Raw genomic sequence first — 5,244 nt, 5'->3', positions numbered from 1 at the left:
ACAGAGCTTGCTCAGCGCCTCTCTTGCAGGAAGTCCAACCAGGGCGTGCTGTCTCAGCGAGGCTTTCCTGCACATGGGAGGAAATGCACTTGAGCTGGAGAGATATACACGGATGAGGGTGCCCAAGATGTGATGGCGCTGAAGGATTGTGATGTGAAAGATTTTACCTTGGGCTTTTATTGAAAGTATTTATAGAATGATGGAAGCCAGAAGAGATTGGAGAAGTTACCAAGCCTTCCAGGTGGACTTGGAGAGGAGAGGTTGGGCAGCATGGGGAGCCGTGCTGAGGTCACCTGATGGGCCTTGCATAAGGCTAAAGAGGGATCTCTCAGTGCACAGGCCAACTGGAGGCAACACTCACAAGCCAGGCACCATGCTCACTGTATTGTCAGCACCCATGATTCAGAATGCCAGGTCTTCAGCCTCTGCTCCTCTTTCTTCATTTCACTAAAGGCATGTTTACTATTTTGTTCAAAGTCAAGGCCCCATAGCTCAGGACTGTCAGACCATAACAAATGGTCAAATATCTACCTTCTAACTGCAGTCCCCCATGTGAGAAACATCAGAAAGGGAAGATTCCAGTAAGAGTGCATTTGGTCCCTCTCAGTAGCTGCTGACAGATCCTGTGTTCACTTATACTCTGCCATGTGTGACAGTCATGTGAGAGACATGGCCAGTAGACTCTGAATTTCAACACATATGCAACATCAGAAATAAGCCTCCAGACACTCCACTAATACGTTGAATAAGAATAAAAGGGAATAATTGTGGTGACTTCTGGTAAAGATGGTGACATAGGTAAACATGGCTCACCTCCTCGCATAACCACATCAAAATTACAACTAAAATATATAACAACTATCACCCAGAACTTTCAGAAATTGAGTTGGATGGAAGTCCAACAACTATGCAATTAAAGAAACCACATCCATCCAGACTGGTAGGAACGGTGGGATGTAGAATAGGCTAGTCCCACACACATGTGTGGTGGATAAAAATTCAGGAAAGATATCTTGAGAGGGAGGAGTCCCAGCCCCACACCAGAAACCCCAGTCCACGGTGCCAGTGCCAGGAATATAAGTCCCTATCACTACTGGATGCAAACCCAGCAGGAGATTGAGTTGGTAGAAGAAACTGTTAGAATATCAAGCAGTTCCTCTTAAAGAACCCACACACAGACTTACTCAGAATGCCCTCTGAGCTCCAGCACCAGGTAGCAGCTGGAAAGGCACCAGTGACATACAGGGAGAAACTGAAGTGTCTGGCATCAAGGCAAGAGCTGGGGGAAAGCTTCCTCCCAGACAGAAAGGCAGGCAGAAGCTATTGTCTCTTTTCTGAGCAACCCCACCCCAGAGGCACAGAGCCAACAGGTGGGTGCCATATCTGAGACTCCATCAATGTAGCTAACACTGTTCGCCCCACCTGATGATCCCTGAGACTCTAGCCCACCCAACTTATACAGGCCCACCCAAACTGTTAACCTCGACTTTCTCATACAAATGGCTGGTGTTGGCTCACACCTTACAACCTCCTAAATCCTCTAAAACAAGCAACAGATGGCCTCAGTGAGCCCCCAAGTCCCCATACCACATGCTAAGTGGCCCCAGGCTCAGCAACAGCCAGCCTAGTCACAACTTAGCCTCATCTGGGAATTTCCAAGCCCAGCACAAGTAGCAGCCATCTCAGATTGTTTTATAGCTCATGCAGGGTGGCTCCAGATAAACGCAGGTGGGGGATGACCTTGGCCTGCACCAACCATGAAACCACAGAGTTGGTGCAACTAGTGGACAGCTACAGATCATGTCAGTGTACCACCACCCTGCCGTTGGACAGCTGATCTTCCACAGAGAGTGGAGCTTGATGATCAGTGGTCACAGACAGTCCATATGGCTGACTGACCTGGGTAAGTTACTGCCATGGACCTACTAAAAGCAATAAAGATTCAGCTACCAGATGAGGATGTACTCAGCCCAAAAATAGGGCATACTTCAAGTACCCTACAGGGCACCTACTACATTAGGCCATACTACCAAGACAGAGAGTAATAGCAGCTCTATTTAATACATAGAAACAAGCACAGGGAGGCTTCCAAAATGAGGAGACAAAGAAACATGGCCCAAATGAAAGAACAGTTCAAAATTGCAGAAAAAAAAAACTAAACAAAACAGAAATAAGAAATCTATCAAATGCAGAGTTCAAAACAGTGGTTATAAGGATGCTCAGGGAACTTAGTAAGGACCTCAACAGCATAAAAAAGGATCCAGTCAAATGTCATGCCTAAAGGAGGCATGCCAGGGCTCTGGTTGTTACCTAAAAACCCTGAGGAACTGAGATTGACTTTCAAAGGTAATAAAAGCCCACAAGATAAAAGGCCCGGTACCTTGGTTGGTTGTGTGGTTCACGGCAATCTTTCCAAGGAAGGAATGAAAGTTGCTTTCCTGAAATATGGCCAGAAGGAACCTTAAGGCACAATGGAAAACCTGAAGGACTTGGAAAAGACAGGTGTTTACAGGCAAGGCTGAATGGCAGGTATGTGGCTCACTTTCTGTGCCCTGAAGGGCAGACTGAAGGTCACCCTAAAAGTACCTTATGTAAGTTTCAGCAAAGCAGACTTAAAGATCATATGTAATCATTTGCTACTCTTGTTGTGTTTATGCAAATGAACAGGATAAATTAAAACTGGACTTAATGCAGTCCTTTTAATGATAAGAAGGGTAATCTTAAGGAGAAAAATCAAGATTCAAGGAAAATCACAATGCTCAGTGGTAGACTATAAACTAGTGCAGCTAACTGTCTTTCAAGTTTACTTTCATTTAAAGTTTGTTTTCACTTGAAGGTTAAACTAGGTCTGTGATATCATCATAGATCCTTAAATTTACAGGAAAGAAGAATGTCAACTGCCTTGCAACTGGATATCTTCCCAATAAGACAGTCTCACAGATTTAGACTGGTTTGTGGGTTATGTTGCATAAATTAGCATTTGTGTTCTGTTTTCATAGGGCATAAGCCTATGATCTCATTACCTGAGTGATTGTCTGTACGTATAGGCCTCACTTAATCCTGTCTGCATTGCTGCCTCCTGAGACTCAACAGTTTGGCTGAACTAAGTGGTTGGGTTGGTGAAGTACTAGGTTGTCTGAGGGCTTCACTTTAAAACTGATTTCTCTTTTCTATCTTAATGGCTCAGACAGAAAAGGCCCAGAGGTCTGGCGGGGGGGGCTACCTAAAATATTCTCCTTAGCCCAAACTAAGTACAGTGGGCAAAAGGGCTTTGGACAAGTGTGACTTGCCTTCTATACCTTCCTCCAAAGAAGGCTTTTTTTCTTTTTCCTAATGTAGGACATTAAAAAATTAATTCCTGCTTTTTGTTATCTAGTGGTTATGGTTTTAATGATGCCTTTTAACTCTGTTGCTAAATCTGATGCCACCAGATTACAACAAGGATGTTAAACCAAGCATGCCATTGCCCAGGGACAGCCAACTGACCTGGAGTCTGCAAGATCCTTCCCCATGTGGGAAGGCCACCCTCCTCTCCACTCCCCACTCTTTTCTCTCTCTCTCTCTCTCTCTCTCTCTCTCTCTCTCTCTCTCTCTCTCTCTCTCTCAAACCCATTTTTAAGTATATTTTATTGATTCTGTGTGGGGAACCGCTTTTTGTGGTTTAGGGAATTGTAGCCCCGGCCTGAGCATGACCTGCTGCTGGCTCCCCGGCTGTGCTTGTCTTTAAGTCTCAACAATGGTGGCATAGGAGACATGCCTGAAAACCATTCAGAGGGTTTCCGTGGAGATTAGATTCAAAGAATATTAATATGCTTTAGAACTTGCTCTGCTTTCCTTTATCTTATAATTAAGTACAAACAATCTCTAGCAGGGAGTATTCGAAACCTTGTATCTAGTGCCAATGTGGGGTCAAAATGTTTAATAGACCCTGGCGCAGATTATTTATTGTATCCACTGTACTGGAATTTGTAGTTAGTTATTGTTGATTGTAACTTAGGTACCTGAAAGCTATTGATAATTTATGAATGTTGATCTTGTATTTCCCATGGTACCCTTCTCAATAAAAAGCATAAGGGACAAAGGTCTAGCTGCTGTTCTCCACTATAGAGGCAGTCACCTTCCTTCCCCTAGACATAAAGAAGTGTCCTGGGTAAAAGTTATTTCATCGGACATAATAAAGTGTCCTAGGTAAGAGTTTGTTCCACCGTGGTCACGAAGACTCTGCAGGAGAGAGCAGCTTCCAACTAAGCCTAGGGTGTGTGAGGTACCTCCGCCTCAATTCTGTTGTTCCACTAGTCCCAATTTTTTTTCCCTTTGCTCCCCTATTCCCACCAGCTTGTTTGGGACTATCTGTGCTTCCTGGACTTGTATGTCTATTTCCTTCACCAAAATGGAGAAGTTTTCCTTCGTTATTTTCTCACATAAGCTTTCAATTTCTTGCTCTTCTTCTTCTTCTGACTCCCCTATGGTTTGGAGGTTGGCACATTTAAAGTTGTCCCAGAGGTTCCAGAAATTCCACTCCCCTTAGTTCATATCCATGGGTCATACATATAAGTTTTCTGACTTCACCCTTCTCAATATTATTTTTCACTTCCCATTATTTTGTACCAACCAATTATGCTTCTTAATCCCTGCACCATTTACCCATTTCTGCCCCCTCCCACTCCCAGCTGATAATCCTCCAAATGATCCCCATACATATGGTTCTGTTCCTATTCTAGTCTGCTTAGTTGGATTTTGTTTTTATTTTTTAGATTCAGTTGTTGATAGGTCTGAGTTTGTTGTCATTTTAATGTTCATAATTTTGATCTTCTTTTTCTAAAGTAAGTCCCTTTGACATTTCATATAATAATGGCTTGGTGATAAAACTCCTTTAGCTTTATCTTGTTTGGGAAGCACTTTATTTGCCCTTCCACACTAAATGATAGCTTTGTTAGATATAGTAATCTTGGTTGTAAGTCCTTGCTTTTCATCACCTTGAATACTTCTTGCCATTCTTGCCTGCAAAGTTCCCTTTGAGAAATCAGCTGATGGTCTTATAAGAACCCTGTTGTAGGTAACTCTCTGCTTTTTTCTTGCTGCTTTTAATATTCTCTCTTTATCTTGAGCTTTGACATTTTAATTATGATGTGTCTTGCTGTGGTCCTTTTGGGGTCTAGCTTGTTTGGGACTCTCTGTGCTTCCTGAACCTGTCTGCCTATTTCCTTCACCAAATTTGGGGAGTTTTTCTTCATTTTTCACATA

The 5,244-nt window shown here is 43.2% G+C and overlaps 1 protein-coding gene across 2 annotated transcripts in view; it reads right to left on the bottom strand.

Moving 5' to 3' along the window:
* The window catches only part of SHC3 (SHC adaptor protein 3), a 255,280-nt gene that overhangs the window by 182,093 nt on the left and 67,943 nt on the right, over positions 1-5,244 (bottom strand). The window lies entirely within an intron of this gene.

The sequence above is a fragment of the Furipterus horrens genome, unplaced genomic scaffold, assembly GCF_987537825.1.
Source record: "Furipterus horrens unplaced genomic scaffold, mFurHor1.1.pri manual_scaffold_4, whole genome shotgun sequence".
Lineage (NCBI taxonomy): Eukaryota > Metazoa > Chordata > Mammalia > Chiroptera > Furipteridae > Furipterus > Furipterus horrens.
This window is presented reverse-complemented; position numbering and strand designations above follow the sequence as displayed.